We start from the raw sequence: 21,452 nt of genomic DNA on the forward strand, positions 1-21,452 counted from the left end.
CAAAAACAGCAAAAACAAAGAATCGGCACTTCGGCATCTTGTTAATAGGTTAGTTCCAGAAAATGCACGAATATGACATAAAGTGTGCATAAAACATGTAGATAACATCAATAATGTGGCATGGAACATAAGAAATTATCGATACGTTGGAGACGTATCAACATCCCCAAGCTTAGTTCTTTTCGTCCCGAGCAGGTAAAACGATAACAAAGATAATTTATGGAGTGACATGCCATCATAACCTTGATCATACTATTTGTAAAGCATATGTAGCGAATGCAGCGATCAAAACAATGTATATGACATGAGTAAACAAGTGAATCATATAGCAAAGACTTTTCATGAATAGTACTTAAAGACAAGCATCAATAAGTCTTGCATAAGAGTTAACTCATAAAGCAATAATTCAAAGTAAAGGTGTTGAAGCAACACAAAGGAAGATTAAGTTTCAGCGGTTGCTTTCAACTTGTAACATGTATATCTCATGGATATTGTCAACATAGAGTAATATAATAAGTGCAATATGCAAATATGTAGGAATCAATGCACAGTTCACACAAGTGTTTGCTTCTTGAGGTGGAGAGAAATGGGTGAACTGACTCAACAATGAAAGTAAAAGAATGGTCCTCCATAGAGGAAAAGCATCGATTGCTATATTTGTGCTAGAGCTTTGATTTTGAAAACATGAAACAATTTTTTCAACGGTAGTAATAAAGCATATGTATCATGTAAATTATATCTTACAAGTTGCAAGCCTCATGCATAGTATACTAATAGTGCCCGCACCTTGTCCTAATTAGCTTGGACTACCGGATCATCGCAATGCACATGTTTTAACCAAGTGTCACAAAGGGGTACCTCTATGCCGCCTGTACAAAGGTCTAAGGAGAAAGCTCGCATTGGATTTCTCGCTATTGATTATTCTCAACTTAGACATCCATACCGGGACAACATAGACAACAGATAATGGACTCCTCTTTTATGCATAAGCATGTAACAACAATTAATAATTTTCTCATATGAGATTGAGGATATATGTCCAAAACTGAAACTTCCACCATGGATCATGGCTTTAGTTAGCGGCCCAATGTTCTTCTCTAACAATATGCATGCTTAACCATAAGGTGGTAGATCTCTCTTACTTCAGACAAGACGAACATGCATAGCAACTCACATGAAATTCAACAAAGAATAGTTGATGGCATCCCCAGAAACATGGTTATCGCACAACAAGCAACTTAATAAGAGATAAAGTGCATAAGTACATATTCAATACCACAATAGTTTTTAAGCTATTTGTCCCATGAGCTATATATTGTAAAGGTGAATGATGGAATTTTAAAGGTAGCACTCAAGCAATTTACTTTGGAATGGCGGAGAAATACCATGTAGTAGGTAGGTATGGTGGACACAAATGGCATAGTGGTTGGCTCAAGTATTTTGGATGCATGAGAAGTATTCCCTCTCGATACAAGGTTTAGGCTAGCAAGGTTATTTGAAACAAACACAAGGATGAACCGGTGCAGCAAAACTCACATAAAAGACATATTGTAAACATTATAAGAATCTACATCGTCTTCCTTGTTGTTCAAAACTCAATACTAGAAATTATCTAGACCTTAGAGAGACCAAATATGCAAACCAAATTTTAGCATGCTCTATGTATTTCTTCATTAATGGGTGCAAAGTATATGATGCAAGAGCTTAAACATGAGCACAACAATTGCCAATTATCACATTACCCAAGACATTTATAGCAATTACTACATGTATCATTTTCCAATTCCAACCATATAACAATTTAATGAAGAAGAAACTTCGCCATGAATACTATGAGTAGAGCCTAAGGACATACTTGTCCATATGCTACAGCGGAGCGTGTCTCTCTCCCACAAAGTGAATGCTAGGATCCATTTTATTCAAACAAAACAAAAACAAAAACAAACCGACGCTCCAAGCAAAGCACATAAGATGTGATGGAATAAAAATATAGTTTCAGGGGAGGAACCTGATAATGTTGTCGATGAAGAAGGGGATGCCTTGGGCATCCCCAAGCTTAGACGCTTGAGTCTTCTTAGAATATGCAGGGGTGAACCACCGGGGCATCCCCAAGCTTAGATCTTTCACTCTCCTTGATCATGTTGCATCATACTCCTCTCTTGATCCTTGAAAACTTCCTCCACACCAAACTCGAAACAACTCATTAGAGGGTTAGTGCACAACAAAAATTAACATGTTCAGAGGTGACACAATCATTCTTAACACTTCTGGACATTGCATAAAGCTACTGGACATTAATGGATCAAAGAAATTCATCCAACATAGCAAAAGAGGCAATGCGAAATAAAAGGCAGAATCTGTCAAAACAGAACAGTTCGTATTGACGAATTTTAAAATGGCACCAGACTTGCTCAAATGAAAATGCCCAAATTGAATAAAAGTTGCGTACATATCTGAGGATCACGCACGTAAATTGGCATAATTTTCTGAGTTACCTACAGAGAATTTAGCCCAGATTCGTGACAGCAAAGAAATCTGAAACTGCGCAGTAATCCAAATCTAGTATGAACTTTTCTATCAACGACTTTACTTGGCACAACAAAACACTAAACTAAGATAAGGAGAGGTTGCTACAGTAGTAAACAACTTCCAAGACACAAAATAAAAACAAAGTACTGTAGGTAAAAACATGGGTTGTCTCCCATAAGCGCTTTTCTTTAACGCCTTTCAGCTAGGCGCAGAAAGTGTGCATCAAGTATTATCAATAGACGAAGTGTCAACATCATAATTTGTTCTAATAATAGAATCAAAAGGTAACTTCATTCTCTTTCTAGGGAAGTGTTCCATACCTTTCTTGAGAGGAAATTGATATTTTATATTACCTTCCTTCATATCAATAGTAGCACCAACAGTTCGAAGAAAAGGTCTTCCCAATATGATGGGACAAGATGCATTGCATTCAATATCCAAGACAACAAAATCAACGGGGACAAGGTTATTGTTAACGGTAATGCGAACATTATCAACTTTCCCCAAAGGTTTCTTTGTAGAATGATCAACAAGATTAACATCCAAATAACAATTTTTCAGCGGTGGCAAGTCAAGCATATTATAAATTTTCTTAGGCATAACGGAAATACTTGCACCAAGATCACATAAGGCATTACAATCAAAATCTTTAACCTTCATCTTAATGATGGGCTCCCAACCATCCTCTAGTTTTCTAGGAATAGAGGCTTCGCGCTCTAGTTTCTCTTCTCTAGCTTTTATGAGAGCATTTGTAATATGTTGCGTGAAAGCCAAATTTATAGCACTAGCATTAGGACTTTTAGCAAGTTTTTGCAAGAACTTTATAACTTCAGAGATGTGGCAATCATCAAAATTCAAACCATTATAATCTAAAGCAATGGGATCATCATCCTTAATGTTGGAAAAAATTTCAGCAGCTTTATCACAGGCAGTTTTAGCAGTTTTAGCAGTTTCAGGCAGTTTCTCGCGCTTTGCATTAGAAGTGGAAACATTGCTAACACCAATTATTTTATTATTAATAGTAGGAGGTGCAGCAACATGTGTAGCATTAGCATTACTAGTGGTGGTAATAGTCCAAACTTTAGCTACATTCTTCTCTTTAGCTAATTTTTCATTTTCTTCTCTATCCCACCTAGCACGCAATTTAGCCATTAATCTTATATTCTCATTAATTCTAACTTGGATGGCATTTGCTGTAGTAACAATTTTATTTTCAATATCCTCAGGTTTAGCAGCCATTTTATTAATTAAAGAAGATTGTGAAGCAGACATGTATGAGATTCGGTTTTCAGCATTTGCAAGTTTAGTTTGCAACCCAGAAATATCCATATTCAGATTTTCAAGTTGATTTCCTATATTCTTCAACAAGGTAGATTGTTCATTCATAGTTTTAGTAAACAATTTATTTTGCTCATATTGTGATTGCATAAAGCTCTTGGTGGATCTTTCAATTTCTAACATCTTTTCCTCATTAGGTGAAACATATCTACCATAAGAGTTACCATTAGCAGGATATGGCCTAGAATTTTGAGCAACCAATGAAGCTAACGGAACATTATTAGGATCAATATTAGTCCTACCATTCACAAGCATAGACATAATAGCATCAATCTTATTACTCAAGGAAGAGGTTTCTTCGACAGAATTTACCTTCTTACCTTGTGGAGCTCTTTCCGTATGCCATTCAGAGTAGTTGATCATCATATTATCAAGAAGCTTTGTTGCTTCACCAAGACTGATGGACATAAAGGTACCTCCAGCAGCTGAATCCAATAAATTCCGCGAAGAAAAATTTAGTCCTGCATAGAAGATTTGGATGATCATCCAAGTAGTCAGTCCATGTGTTGGGCAATTTTTAACCAGAGATTTCATTCTTTCCCAAGCTTGAGCAACATGTTCAGTATCTAATTGTTTAAAATTCATTATGCTACTCCTCAAAGATATAATTTTAGCAGGGGGATAATATCTACCAATAAAAGCATCCTTGCATTTAGTCCATGAATCAATACTATTCTTAGGCAGAGATAGCAACCAATCTTTAGCTCTTCCTCTTAATGAGAAAGGGAACAATTTTAATTTTATAAATTTTAATTTTATAATGTCACCATCTACATCCTTATACTTTTGCATTTCACATAGTTCAACAAAATTATTGAGATGGGCAGCAGCATCATCAGAACTAACACCAGAAAATTGCTCTCGCATAACAAGATTCAGTAAAGCAGGTTTAATTTCAAAGAATTCTGCTGTAGTAGCAGGTGGAGCAATAGGTGTGCATAAGAAATCATTATTATTTGTGGTTGTGAAGTCGCACAACTTAGTATTTTCAGGGGTAGCCATTTTAGCAATAGTAAATAAAGCAAACTAGATAAAGTAAATGCAAGTAACTAATTTTTTTTTGTGTTTTTGATATAGCAAACAAGATAGCAAATAAATTAAAACTAGCAACTAATTTTTTTTGTATTTTGATTTAGTGCAGCAAACCAAGTAGTAAATAAAACTAAGCAAGACAAAAACAAAGTAAAGAGATTGGGAAGTGGAGACTCCCCTTGCAGCGTGTCTTGATCTCCCCGGCAACAGCGCCAGAAAAAGAGCTTGATACGCGTACAACACGCGTCCGTTGGGAACCCCAAGAGGAAGGTGTAATGCGTACAGCGGCAAGTTTTCTCTCAGTATGAAACCAAGGTTTATCGAACCAGTAGGAGCCAAGAAGCACGTTGAAGGTTGATGGCGGCGGGATGTAGTGCGGCGCAACACCAGAGATTCCGGCGCCAACGTGGAACCTGCACAACACAACCAAAGTACTTTGCCCCAACGAAACAGTGAGGTTGTCAATCTCACCGGCTTGCTGTAACAAAGGATTATATGTATAGTGTGGATGATGATTGTTTGCAGAAAACAGTAGAACAGTATTGCAGTAGATTGTATTTCAGTAAAGAGAATTGGACCGGGGTCCACAGTTCACTAGAGGTGTCTCTCCCATAAGATAAACAACATGTTGGGTGAACAAATTACAGTTGGGAAATTGACAAATAGAGAGGGCATGACCATGCACATACATATTATGATGAGTATTGTGAGATTTAATTGGGCATTACGACAAAGTACATAGACCGCTATCCAGCATGCATCTATGCCTAAAAAGTCCACCTTCAGGTTATCATCCGAACCCCCTCCAGTATTAAGTTGCTAACAACAGACAATTGCATTAAGTATTGCGCGTAATGTAATCAGTGACTACATCCTTGAACATAGGACCAATGTTTTATCCCTAGTGGCAACAGCACATCCGTAACCTTAGTGGTTCTTGTCACTCCTCCAGATTCACGGAGACATGAACCCACTATCGAGCATAAATACTCCCTCTTGGAGTTACTAGCATCAACTTGGCCAGAGCATCTACTAATAACGGAGAGCATGCAAGATCATAAACAACACATAGACATAACTTTGATAATCAACATAACAAGTATTCTCTATTCATCGGATCCCAACAAACGCAACATATAGAATTACAGATAGATGATCTTGATCATGTTAGGCAGCTCACAAGATCCGACAATGAAGCACAATGGGGAGAAGACAACCATCTAGCTACTGCTATGGACCCATAGTCCAGGGGTAGACTACTCACACATCACTCCGGAGGCAACCATGGCGGCGTAGAGTCCTCCGGGAGATGAATCCCCTCTCCGGCAGGGTGCCGGAGGCGATCTCCTGAATCCCCCGAGATGGGATTGGCGGCGGCGGCGTCTCAGTAAGGTTTTCCGTATCGTGGCTCTCGGTACTGGGGGTTTCGCGACGGAGGCTTTAAGTAGGCGGAAGGGCAGGTCAGGAAGCGGCACGAGGGGCCCACACCCTAGGTCGGCGCGGCCAGGGCTTGGGCCGCGCCGCCCTATGGTGTCGCCACCTCGTGGCCCCACTTCGTCTCCTCTTCGGTGGCAAAATAGGACCCTGGGCGTTGATTTCGTCCAATTCCGAGAATATTTCGTTACTAGGATTTCTGAAACCAAAAACAGTAGAAAACAACAACTGGCACTTCGGCATCTTGTTAATAGGTTAGTTCCAGAAAATGCACGAATATGACATAAAGTGTGCATAAAACATGTAGATAACATCAATAATGTGGCATGGAACATAAGAAATTATCGATACGTTGGAGACGTATCAAGCAGCAATTCCTTGGGGTGCATCTTCAGCTCGTTCATGTACGGGTTGACGACGTCCTCAAAGAAACTGTCCTTCGGAGTTCCCGACGAAGACATGGTGGCTCTAGATCAAACAGATCCTGGCAGAAAACAGCTCGAAACAAAACACGTCGAGAAAACGATATACGGACCTCCGGGGGTCCGGGGGATTATATAGAAGAAATTTTTACGACATAAGGAAAGTACCAGGTCGAACCAGAGTCGGAGAGGAGCAGCGAGGGGCTCTCCTCATAGGGCGGCGCGGCCAGGCTGGGGCCCGCGCCGGCCTATGGGGGCACGCCCTCGTGCGTCTCCTCCACTCTGTTTCGATCTCGTAATTTTTCATATTTTCCAAAAACAGCAAAAACATTGTTCGGAAAGTTAAACGCGGACTTTTTATTACCAGTATTGTTACCTATTCAAAGTCGAACTCTACCGGACTGTCAACTTGACCTTTGATGAAAGCTTCCGGAGTCACCACTCGAATAACATCAACATCTTCATTATAAGAATCTCCAGAGATATAATGCTTGAGTCTTTGTCCATTCATCACTTGTGTGGCATCACCTTGCAGAGAGCTAATTTTAATTGCTCCTGAACGATACACCTCCACAATGACATATGGTCCTTCCCATTTTGAGAGTAATTTCCCTGCAAAAAATCTGAGACGAGACCGATACAATAGGACTTTATCCCCAACATTAAATTCTCTTTTGACAATTCTTTTATCATGCCATTTCTTAACTTTCTCCTTAAAGAGTTTAGCATTTTCATAAGCTTCACTCCTCCATTTATCTAGAGAACTCAATTGTAGCAACCTCTTCTTACCGGCAAGTTTAGGATCTTTATTTAGTTCTCTTACAACCCAATAAGCTTTGTGCTCTAGTTCTAAAGGTAAATGACAAGCTTTCCCATAAACCATTTTATAAGGTGACATACCCATAGTGCTTCCTACAATTTACTAGCCCAATTCTTTCTAGATTTATTAATAGTCTTTTGCAAGATAGATTTAATCTCTCTATTTGATAATTCTACTTGCCCACTAGTTTGAGGATGATAAGCAGAAGCAATTCTATGATTAATACCATATTTAGCAAGAGTTTTTCTAAAACCACCATGAATAAAATGAGAACCTCCATCATTCATGAGATATCTAGGAACTCCAAATCTAGGAAAAATAATATCCAAAAGCATTCTTAAAGAGGTCTCACCATCAGCACTTTTTGTGGGTATGGCTTCCACCCATTTAGTAACATAATCAAGAGCGACAAGTATATGAGTGTTACCTTCTGAAGAAGGGAAAGGTCCCATGAAGTCAAATCCCCAACAATCAAATGGTTCAATAACAAGAGTATAATTCATAGGCATTTCATTGCGTCTGGAGATATTACCAACCCTTTGACATTCATCACAAGATAAAATAAACTTCCTTGCATCTTTGAAGAGAGTTGGCCAATAAAAACCTGATTGTAGAACCTTTTGCGCAGTTCTATATCCGGCGTGATGTCCTCCATAAGCACTACCATGACATTTACTCAATATCTCTTGTTGTTCATATTCGGGAACACATCTCGCATAATACCATCCACTCCTTCTTTATATAAGTGTGGGTCATCCCAAAAATAATGCCTCAAATCATAAAAGAATTTACTCCTTTGCTGAGCTGAAAAGGTTGAGGCAAGTACTTGGAAACAATAAAGTTAGCATAATCAGCATACCAAGGACTGTCTCGCGAGCTCACCTTTATTACAGCCAATTGTTCATTTGGAAAACTATCATTAACAGGAACAGGATCATAAGCAATATTTTCCAATCTAGACAAATTATCAGCAACATGATTATAAGCACCTTTCCTATCTATAATATGCAAATCAAATTCTTGTAACAAAAGCACCCATCTAATAAGCCTTGGCTTAGCATCTTTCTTTTGCATAAGGTATCTAATTGCAGCATGATCAGTATGGATTGTAACTTTCGAATCAACAATATAGGATCTAAACTTGTCACAAGCAAAGACTACAGCTAACAATTCTTTTTCAGTTGTAGCATAATTTCTTTGAGCAGCATCAAGAGTTTTACTAGCATAATGAATAACATTCAGTTCTTTATCTACTCGCTGTCCAAGAACAACACCTACAGCAAAATCACTAGCATCACACATAATTTCAAAAGGTAAGTTCCAATCAGGAGGTTCAACTATAGGGGCAGTTGTTAAGGCTTTCTTTAGAGTTTCAAAAGCTTCCTTACAATCATCATCAAAAACAAAAGGTACATCTTTTTCAAGAAGATTAGTAAGAGGTTTTGAAATCTTGGAGAAGTCTTTAATAAATCTCCTATAAAACCCAGCATGACCAAGAACACTACGAATACCTCTAACATCCCTAGGATAGGGCATCTTTTCAATTGCTTCCACTTTAGCTCTATCAACTTCAGTACCCCTCTCAGAAATTTTATGTCCCAATACAATTCCTTCATTAACCATAAAGTGGCATTTCTCCCAATTAAGAACAAGGTTAGTTTCTTTACATCTCTGCAAAACTTTATCAAGGTTTCGCAAGCAATTATCAAAGGAATTCCCATAGACAGAAAAATCATCCATGAATACCTCTACAATATTCTCACAAAAGCCATGAAAAATAGCAGACATGCATCTTTGAAAAGTAGCAGGAGCATTACATAAACCAAAAGGCATACGCCTATAAGCATAAGTTCCATAGGGACAAGTGAAAGTGGTTTTCTCTTGATCTTTAGTTTTAACAGCAATTTGTGAAAACCCAGAATAACCATCAAGAAAGCAAAAATGAGTATTTTTAGACAACCTTGATAACATTTGATCAATAAAAGGTAAAAGGTAATGATCTTTCTTAGTAACTTTATTAACTTTTCGATAATCAATGCACATTCTATACCCTACAACTACTCTTTGAGGAATGAGCTCATCATTATCATTAGGCACAACAGTCATTCCTCCTTTCTTAGGAACACAATGCACAGGACTAACCCATCTACTATCAGCAATAGGATATATAATACCAGCTTCAAGAAGTTTTAATACCTCATTCCTTACCACATCCTTCATCTTAGGAATTAGACGACGCTGATGCTCAACAACAGGCTTTGCATCATCTTCCATATTGATGGCATGTTGGCAAATAGAGGGAGAAATCCCCTTCAAGTCATCAAGAGTGTAGCCAATAGCTCCTCGGTGTTTCTTCAATATTTCCAATAACCTTTCTTCCTCAAACTCTGAAAGCTTAGAACTAATAATAACAGGATATATTTTCTTATCATCAATATGAGCATATTTAAGATTATCACGCAATGGTTTTAAATCAAAAACAGGATCTTCCTTTGGTGGTAGTGTTGTACCTAGATCTTCAACCGGTAAATCATGCTTAAGAATAGGTTGACGAAGGAAAATTTCATCAAGCTCATTTCTTTCTTCCCTAAAGACTTCACTCTCACTATCCTCCAAATGTTGTTGCAAAGGATTATTAGGAGCAAGAGCAATAGATGCGCACTGTTCAACTCTAAAATCATTATTAGGCAAATCAGCTTTATAAGGAGTTTTGGCAAATTTAGAAAAATTAAACTCATAAGATTCACCAGCAAATTTAGTCACAATTTTCTCTTTCTTGCAATCTATAACAGCTCCACAAGTATTTAGAAAAGGTCTACCAAAAATGATAGGACAATACTTACTAGCAGCAGAACCAAGTACCAAAAAGTCAGCAGGATATTTAATCTTACCACATATAACTTCCACATCTCGAACAATACCAATTGGGGAAATAGTTTCTCTATTAGCTAGCCGAATAACCACATCAATATCTTCAAGTTCACAAGAACCAATTTCATGCATGATCTCCGTGTAAAGCTCATAAGGAATAGCACTAATACTTGCACCAATATCGCATAAACCATAATAACAATGATCACCAATTCCAACGGAGAGCATAGGAACACTGGTTTTCCTAGACTTATTAGGATGTGAAACAATATTAGAAGCATCTTCACAGAAAATAATATGACCATCTTCTACATTTTCAGTCACAAGATCTTTAACTATTGCAATAGCCGGTTCAACCTTTATTTGCTCTTCAGGTTCTATAGGTTTCTTTGCACTTTTATTAACCGCACTATTTATAACAGAATACTCCTTCATTTTAGCAGGGAAAGGAGTTTTTTCAATATAAGCTTCAGGAAGAACATGATCAACAATTTCAATTACAACACATTTATTTATAGATGAATCAATTTTATCTTTATACGGTTCATGATACTTATCAAAATTCTTCCTAGGCAATTCAAAATGAGAGGCAAAAGCTTTATAAAGATTTGCAACGACTTGAGAATCAAGACCATAAGTAGCACTCATATTACGAAATTTATCAGTATCCATAAAAGCTTCAATGCATTTATAATCATAGTTTATACCTGATTCTCTACCTTTGTCGATCTCCCATCCTTCAGTATTCTCCTGAATCCGATCAAGAAGGTCTCTTTCAAACTCTTCTTTGTTGCGTGTAAATGATCCAGAACAAGAAGTATCCAGCAAGGTTTTATCTTGAAAAGAAAAGTCTTGCACAGAAATTATCAATACTGATATTACCAGGAAGCTCATGAATGGGGCATTTGAGCATTAAAGACTTCAATCTCCCCCATGCTTGGGAAATACTCTCTCCATCATGAGGCTAGAAATTATATATGCGGTTCCGGTATTTATGAATTTCACTTGGAGGATAGAATTTAGAATAAAATAGAGGCACAATATCCTTCCAATCAAGAGAATCCCCATTATTCAGTAATTTATACCAATGGCCGCTTTACCAGACAGCGATATAGAGAATAGTTTCTTCCTAACTTCATCCATAGCAATACCTGCACACTTGAATAAACCGCATAATTCATGTAAGAACAGTAAATGATCTCCAGGATGGACAGTTCCATCCCCTTCATAGCGGTTATCCACAACACGTTCAATAATTTTCATAGGTATTTTGTATGGAATCTCTTTCTCACCTGGCGCCTCATCCACTACCTTTGCAGTAGTAGTAGATTTTCCAAATAAAAATTCAAGAGAAGATCTCTCCATAATGAATTATATCAACGGGCATAAATAAAATCAGCACGTACAGTAAAAGTTTCCCTTACCAATTCCACTTATCAATAGCGCTTCACTCCCCGGCAACGGCGCCAGAAAATAGTCTTGATGACCCTCAAGTTTAGGGGGTGTATCGTAGTACTTTCGATAAATAAGAGTGTCGAACCCAACGAGGAGCAGAAAGTGTTGACAAGCAGTTTCGATGAAGGATTCACTGTAAATGCTCACAGACAAGTATCCAGGGGGTTTTGATATAGCAGATAAATAAAGTACGAGTAAGTAAAATGCGAGAGAAATAATTGCAGCGAGTGGCCCAATCCTTTTTAGCACAAAGGACAAGCCGGTTTGTTTACTTATAATGACCAAACGTTCTTGAGGACACACGGGAATTTAGTCTAGTGCTTTCGCTTCATATTACTGATTAATCTTCATTATTTTGATAAGTGTTATGTGGGTGAACCTATGCTAATGCACCGCCCTTCCTAGGACTAATACATACTTGTGATTATACCCCTTGCAAGCATCCTCAACTACAAGAAAATAATTAAGATAAATCTAACCACAGCTTTAAACTCTGAGATCCCGCTATCCCTCCTGCATCGATATACCAACGGGGGTTTAGGTTTCTGTCACTCCGGCAACCCCGCAATTGGCAACCGAATACAAGATGTATTCCCCTAGGCCCATAAAGGTGAAGTATCATGTAGTCGACGTTCACATGACACCACTAGAAGAATAACACCATAACTTAAATATCAAACCATTGAATATTACCCAACATAATTCACTACTAACATTTAGACTTCACCCATGTCCTCAAGAACTAAACGAACTAATCACGAGACATTTATGGAACATGATCAGAGGTGATATGATAATGAATAACAATCTGAACATAAACCTTGGTTCAATGGTTTCACTCAATAGCATCAATAACAAGTAGAAATCAATACCGGGAGAGTTTCCCCTATCAAACAATCAAGATTCAACCCTAATTGTTACAGCGGTGACGAGGTGCAGCGGTGGAGATGGCGGTGATGATGATGGAGATGATGGTGATGATGATCCCAATGATGTCCAGCTCGATGGCGGTGACGATGGCGTCGATTTCCCCCTCCGGGAGGGAATTTCCCCGGCAGATTTCAACCTACCGGAGAGCTCTTTTCTCTCTGGTGTTTTCCGCCCCGCAGAGGCGGGTGTGACTCTTCGCGACTATCCTCTGGAGCTTAGGTTTTCGGGACGAAGAAGTACGCGAAGGAGAGGAGGCCAGAGGGGGCTGTGGGCCCCCTCCCCACAAGGCGGCGCAGCCAGGCCTGGGCCCGCGCCGGCCTATGGGGGGGCCATGGCGGCCCTCCTCGGCTCCTCCTTTTGGCTAGCTTCGTCAATTGCTGATCTTCCGAAATATTGCATTCTGACGGTGCTTTTTCCAGCAGAATCCTGACTCCGATGCGTGATTCTCCAATAATCATGAAACATGCAAAATAGATGAAATAACATAAGTATCACTTCTAAATATGAAATATATCAATGAATAACAGTAAATTATGATATAAAATAGTGATGCAAAATGGACGTATCATATAACAAGGTGTCTCGAAAATTCGCAAAGGAATTAGGCAACGAGACTAACAGTATAAGAGCGAGATCCTCATCATCATAATTTACCTCCATGGACAGCAAATCAGAAACGATCTCTCTAAAAATCGATAGGTGATTCATCATTGACGCACCTTCTTGCAGCTTGTGCGAGAACAACTTCATCTTCACGTGCATCTTACTGGTTAGATCTTTGGACATGCAGATCGATTCCAGTTTCAACCACAGCGCCGCTGCGGATTTCTCAGACATCACTTCCTGCAAGATATTGTTGGATAGATGAAGCTGAATTAATAAAAAAAAAACCTTACGGTCTTTCCTCTTTTCATCGTCGGTCCAGGTCTTGGCATCTTTCTTGCCAAAACCATCAAGAGCTTCATCCAGATCAGAAGATTGGGTAAGTATCGCCCTCATCTTCACTTGCCACAGAGAAAATCTCGTGGTATAATCCAGCTGCGGTAGATCGAACTTCAAGGAAGACATGTCGTAAAACCCTAGATTGAAACACGGGCTCTGATACCACTTGTTATAAAAGCGACAAGCAAATAACGAAGAACGAAACAAGAACACACGCAGGGGACACAAGATTTAACGTGGAAAACCCCTTCCAACAGAGAAGGGGAAAAAACCACGGGCGCCAGCCAGCAAAACTTCACTATATCGGGGAGTGTTTACAAACGCCGTGGGTTATCTTATAATTTGATAAACCCTAGCCGACGGCTTACAAGATGTATATATAGGCGGTGCCAACGATCCGTACCGTACCATACCGCGGGGGGCTTGGGCCGAAGCGTAGCGGAGTTAGAAGTTAGCCTCCCTTTAGTATATGAATTTGGATCACAATACAACAAAACTTGTACTGACGCGATACATGGGCAGCTATCGGATTGATACGTCTCCGACGTATCGATAATTTCTTATGTTCCATGCCACATTATTGATGATATCTACATGTTTTATGCATACTTTATGTCATATTTATGCGTTTTCCGGAACTAACCTATTGACGAGATGCCGCAGTGCCAGTTCCTGTTTTCTGATGTTTTTGGTTTCAGATATCCTAGTAAGGAAATATTCTCGGAATCGGACGAAATCAACGCCCGACATCCTATTTTTCCATGAAGCTTCCAGAACACCCGGGAAGGACCAGAGTTGGGCCACAGGGGCCCCAGGAGGGTGGCCGGCGCGGCCTAGGGGTGGCCCGCGCCCCCCTATCTCCTCGCTGCCTCTTCGACCCTCTGATGCCGCCTCTTCGCCTATATAAAGGTCCTCGACCTAAAACCTCGATACGAAAAAGCCACGGTACGAGAAACCTTCCAGAGCCGCCGCCATCGCGAAGCCAAGATCTGGGGGACATGAGTCTCTGTTCTGGCACGCTGCCGGGACGGGGAAGTGCCCCCGAAAGGCTTATCCATCATCACCACCGCCATCTTCATCAACGCTGCTGTCTCCCATGAGGAGGGAGTAGTTCTCCATCGAGGCTAAGGGCTGTACCGGTAGCTATGTGGTTCATCTCTCTCCTATGTACTTCAATACAATAATCTCATGAGCTGCCTTACATGATTGAGATTCATATGATGATGCTTGTAATCTAGATGTCATTGTGCTAATCAAGTGGATTTTACTTATGTGATCTCCGGAGACTCCTTGTCCCACGTGTGTAAAGGTGACAGTGTGTGCACCGTGTGGGTCTCTTAGGCTATATTTCATAGAATACTTATTCACTGTTATGAATGGAATAGTGAAGTGCTTATTTATATCTCTTTATGATTACAATGTGTTTTGTATCACAATTTATCTGTGTGCTACTCTAGTGATGTTATTAAAGTAGTTTATTCCTCCTGCACGGTGTAATGGTGACAGTGTGTGCATCGTGTAGTACTTGGCGTAGGCTATGATTGTGATCTCTTGTAGATTATGAAGTTAACTATTGCTATGATGGTATTGATGTGATCTATGCCTCCTTTCGTAGCGTGAAGGTGACAGTGTGCATGCTATATTAGTACTTGGTTTGGTTATGTTGATCTGTCATGCACTCTAAGGTTATTTAAATATGAACATTGAATATTGTGGAGCTTGTTAACTCCGGCATTGAGGGTTCGTGTAATCCTACACAGTTAGTGGTGTTCATCATCCAACAAGAGGGTGTAGAGTCTAGCATCTATCTATTTATTCTGTTATGTGATCAATGTTGAGAGTGTCCACTAGTGAAAGTATGATCCCTAGGCCTTGTTCCTAAATACTGCTATCGCTGCTTGTTTACTGTTTTACTGTATTTGTACTGCCTGCAATATTACCACCATCCATCACACGCCAGTCCTGGGCAAAGCACTTTTCTGGTGCCGTTGCTACTGCTCATACTTATTTATACCACCTGTATTTCACTATCTCTTCGCCGAACTAGTGCACCTATTAGGTGTGTTGGGGACACAAGAGACTTCTTACTTTGTGGTTACAGGGTTGCATGAGAGGGATATCTTTGACCTCTTCCTCCCTGAGTTCGATAAACCTTGGGTGATCCACTTAAGGGAAACTTGCTGCTGTTCTACAAACCTCTGCTCTTGGAGGCCCAACACTGTCTACAAGAATAGAAGCTCCCGTAGACATCAAGTACTTTTCTGGCGCCGTTGCCGGGGAGGAAAGGTAAACGGCACTCACACACCGGTAACCCCGACAACTAAGCAGTTTTCTGGCACCGTTGCCGGGGAGGAAAGGTAAAAGGCATTCATACTCTGGTTCCAGGTAACAGTACTTTTCTGGCGCCATTGTGTTTGTGCTCGAAGCTATTTCCTTTAGATCCTGCAATTGCATCTTTTTGTTTCTTGTTTACACTAGTAAGGCATAATGGACAACAATGAGCTTCTTATTCTATTTCCTGATTTAAGACATGGATGGTTTGATCCGAAAATTAAAAAACCAATGGAACATATTAGCATGAATACTTTGAATACCATTGTTGCTAATGATATGGAAAATTCTAAGCTTGGGGAAGCTGGTTTTGATGAGCATGATATTTTTAGTCCCCCAAGCATTGAGGAGAAAATTTACTTTGATGATACTTTGCCTCCTATTTATGATGATTATAATGATAGTAGTCTTTTGTTACCACCTGTTATGGAGGATAAATTTGATTATGATTACAATATGCCTCCTATATTTGATAGCTACTTTGTTGAATTTGCTCCCACTACAACTAATAAAATTGATTATGCTTATGTGGAGAGTAATAATTTTATGCATGAGACTCATGATAAGAATGCTTTATGTGATAGTTATATTGTTGAGTTTGCTCATGATGCTACTGAAAGTTATTATGAGAGAGGAAAATATGGTTGTAGAAATTTTCATGTTACTAAAACACCTCTCTTTTTGCTGAAAATCTTGAAGCTGCACTTGTTTTATCTTTCTATGCTTGTTGCATTATGCTTCTTGAACTTGTTTATTTACAAAATTCCTATGCATAGGAAGCATGTTAGACTTAAATATGTTTTGAATTTGCCTCTTGATGCTCTCTTTTGCTTCAAATACTATTTCTTGCGAGTGCATCATTAAAACTGCTGAGCCAATCTTAATGGCTATAAAGAAAGAACTCCTTGGGAGATAACCCATGTGTTATTTTGCTACAGTACTTTGTTTTATATTTGTGTCTTGGAAGTTGTTACTACTGTAGCAACCTCTCCTTATCTTAGTTTTGTGTTTTGTTGTGCCAAGTAAAGTCTTTGATAGAAAGGTTGATACTAGATTTGGATTGCTGCGCAGAAACAGATTTCTTTCTGTCACGAATTTCGACCTGCCTCTCTGTAGGTAGCTCAGAAAAATATGCCAATTTACGTGCGTGATCCTCAGATATGTACGCAACTTTCATTCAATTTGGGTATTTTCATTTGAGCAAGTCTGGTTCCTCAATAAAATTCGTCTTTACGGACTGTTCTGTTTTGACAGATTCTGCCTTTTATTTCGCATTGCCTCTTTTGCTGTGTTGGATGGATTTCTTTGTTCCATTACCTTCCAGTAGCTTTGTGCAATGTCCAGAAGTGTTAAGAATGATCGTGTCACCTCTGAAAATGTGAGTTTTTGATTATGCACTAACCCTCTAATGAGTTGTTTTGAGTTTGGTGTGGAGGAAGTTTTCAAGGATCAAGAGAGGAGGATGATATACTACGATCAAGAAGAGTGAAAGCTCTAAGCTTGGGGATTACCCGGTGGTTCATCCCTGCATATTTCAAGAAGACTCAAGCATCTAAGCTTGGGGATGCCCAAGGCATCCCCTTCTTCATCGACAACATTATCAGGTTCCTCTAGTGAAACTATATTTTTATTCGGTCACATCTTATGTACTTTACTTGGAGCGTCCGTTTGTGTGTTTCTATTTTTGTTTTTGTTTGAATAAATGCTTGTGTGGGAGAGAGACACGCTCCGCTGGTTCATATGAACACATGTGTTCTTAGCTTTTAATGTTCATGGCGAAGGTTAAAACTGCTTCGTTAATTGTTATATGGTTGGAATCAGAAAATGCTACATGTAGTAATTGGTAAAATGTCTTGGATAATGTGATACTTGGCAATTGTTGTGCTCATGTTTAAGCTCTTGCATCATATACTTTGCACCTATTAATGAAGAAATACATAGAGCATGCTAAAATTTGGTTTGTATAATTGGTCTCTCTAAGGTCTAGATAATTTCTAGTATTGAGTTTGAACAACAAGGAAGACGGTATAGAGTCTTATAATGTTTACAATATGTATTTTATGTGAGTTTTGCTGCACCGCTTCATCCTTGTGTTTGTTTCAAATAACCTTGCTAGCCTAAACCTTGTATCGAGAGGAAATACTTCTCATGCATCCAAAATCCTTGAGCCAAACACCATGCCATTTGTGTCCACCATACCTACCTACTACATGGTATTTCTTGCCATTCCAAGTAAATTGCTTCATGTGCTACCTTTAAACCTTCAAAATGCTTCTCAATATGTGTTAATGTTTTATAGCTCATGAGGAAGTATGTGGTGTTTATCTTTCAACCTTGTCATTTACTTTTGACAGACTTTCATAATGGACTAGTGGCACATCCGCTTATCCAATAATTTTGCAAAAAGAGCTGGCAATGGGGTTCCTAGTCCCGATTAATCAAACTTCATTAATAATTCTCTTCACATGTTTTGCTCTGATTCATCAGTAAGCAACTTAATTTTGCAAATAGACACTCCTCCATGGTATGAGATTGATGGTAGGCACCCGAGGATTCGGTTAGCCATGGCTTGTGTAAACAAAGGTTGGGGGGGAGTGTCACCCATAATAAAAACTAAAGTACATGTGTAAACAAAAGAGAAGAGGGATGATCTACCTTGCTGGTAGAGATAACGTCCTTCATGGGAACTGCTCTTGAAAGTCTTGTTGGCGAGGTAGTTAGAGTACCCATTACCATTCGTTGACAACAACGAACACCTCTCAAAACTTTACTTTTATGCTCTCTATATGATTTTAAAACTTGAAAAGCTCTAGCACATGATTTATCCCTGCTTCCCTCTGCGAAGGGCCATTCTTTTACTTTTATGTTGAGTCAGTTCGCCTATTTCTCTCTATCTCAAGAAGCAAACACTTGTATGAACTGTGCATTGATTCTTACATACTTGCATATTGCACTTGTTATATTACTCTATGTTGACAATATCCCTGAGATATACATGTTACAAGTTGAAAGCAACCGCTGAAACTTCATCTTCCTTTATGTTGCTTCAATAACTTTACTTTGAATTATTGCTTTATGAGTTAACTTTTATGCAAGACTTATTGATGCTTGTCTTGAAGTACTATTCATGAAAAGTCTTTGCTATATGATTCAGTTGTTTACTCATGTCATTTACATTGTTTTGATCGCTGCATTCATTACATATGCTTACAATAGTATGATCAAGGTTATGATGGCATGTCACTCCAGGAATTATCTTTGTTTATCATTTACCTGCTCGGGACGAGCAGGAACTAAGCTTGGGGATGCTGATACGTCTCCGACGTATCGATAATTTCTTATGTTCCATGCCACATTATTGATGATATCTACATGTTTTATGCATACTTTATGTCATATTTATGCGTTTTCCGGAACTAACCTATTGACGAGATGCCGCAGTGCCAGTTCCTGTTTTCTGCTGTTTTTGGTTTCAGAAATCCTAGTAAGGAAATATTCTCGGAATCGGACGAAATCAACGCCCGTCATCCTATTTTTCCACGAAGCTTCCAGAACACCCGGGAAGGACCAGAGTTGGGCCACAGGGGCCCCAGGAGGGTGGCCGGCGCGGCCTGGGGGTGGCCCGCGCCCCTATCTCCTCGCCGCCTCTTCGACCCTCTGACGCCGCCTCTTCGCCTATATAAAGGTCCTCGACCTAAAACCTCGATACGAAAAAGCCACGGTACGAGAAACCTTCCAGAGCCGCCGCCATCGCGAAGCCAAGATCTGGGGGACATGAGTCTCTGTTCCGGCACGCTGCCGGGACGGGGAAGTGCCCCCGGAAGGCTTCTCCATCATCACCACCGCCATCTTCATCAACGCTGCTGTCTCCCATGAGGAGGGAGTAGTTCTCCATCGAGGCTAAGGGCTGTACCGGTAGCTATGTGGTTCATCTCTCTCCTATGTACTTCAATACAATAATCTCATGAGTTGCCTTACATGATTGAGATTCATATGATGATGCTTGTAATCTAGATGTCATTGTGCTAGTCAAGTGGATTTTACTTATGTGATCTCCGGAGACTCCTTGTCCCACGTGTGTAAAGGTGACAGTGTGTGCACCGTGTGGGTCTCTTAGGCTATATTTCACAGAATACTTATTCACTGTTATGAATGGCATAGTGAAGTGCTTATTTATATCTCTTTATGATTACAATGTGTTTTGTATCACAATTTATCTGTGTGCTACTCTAGTGATGTTATTAAAGTAGTTTATTCCTCCTGCACGGTGTAATGGTGATGGTGTGTGCATCGTGTAGTACTTGGCGTAGGCTATGATTATGATCTCTTGTAGATTATGAAGTTAACTATTGCTATGATGGTATTGATGTGATCTATGCCTCCTTTCGTAGTGTGAAGGTGACAGTGTGCATGCTATATTAGTACTTGGTTTGGTTATGTTGATCTGTCATGCACTCTAAGGTTATTTAAACATGAACATTGAATATTGTGGAGCTTGTTAACTCCGGCATTGAGGGTTCGTGTAATCCTACACAGTTAGTGGTGTTCATCATCCAACAAGAGGGTGTAGAGTCTAGCATCTATCTATTTATTCTGTTATGTGATCAATGTTGAGAGTGTCCACTAGTGAAAGTATGATCCCTAGGCCTTGTTCCTAAATACTGCTATCGCTGCTTGTTTACTGTTTTACTGTATTTGTACTGCCTGCAATATTACCACCATCCATCACACGCCAGTCCTGGGCAAAGCACTTTTCTGGTGCCGTTGCTACTGCTCATACTTATTTATACCACCTGTATTTCACTATCTCTTCGCCGAACTAGTGCACCTATTAGGTGTGTTGGGGACACAAGAGACTTCTTGCTTTGTGGTTGCAGGGTTGCATGAGAGGGATATCTTTGACCTCTTCCTCCCTGAGTTCGATAAACCTTGGGTGATCCACTTAAGGGAAACTTGCTGCTGTTCTACAAACCTCTGCTCTTGGAGGCCCAACACTGTCTACAAGAATAGAAGCTCCCGTAGACATCACGGATCTCCTCATTTTAGCGGAATCTGGCGGATATGCAGCTGAATCGGCCATATACGTGTGATATGATAACTTGAAACCGAGGGTGTCGAAGAGATTTTCATGGCAGGACCGAACAAATCAGCCGAAGCATCTACACCGGTGGCCCCCAAAATAGGTGCCATCAGGGGTGTCGGCACCGCTGTATGGGGGACGCCGGGAGAGTATCCTCTGTTTGTGGATGATATCCCCCCACCGGCGTCCCTCACAGGACGTCCCGAAGGACCAGTCGCCGCCCTCCTCCCCCTTTGGTGTCGACGGCTCGGAAGGTCCGGCAAGGTCG

This window comes from Lolium perenne, chromosome 7 (genome assembly GCF_019359855.2).
Source record: "Lolium perenne isolate Kyuss_39 chromosome 7, Kyuss_2.0, whole genome shotgun sequence".
Taxonomy (NCBI): Eukaryota; Viridiplantae; Streptophyta; class Magnoliopsida; order Poales; family Poaceae; genus Lolium; species Lolium perenne.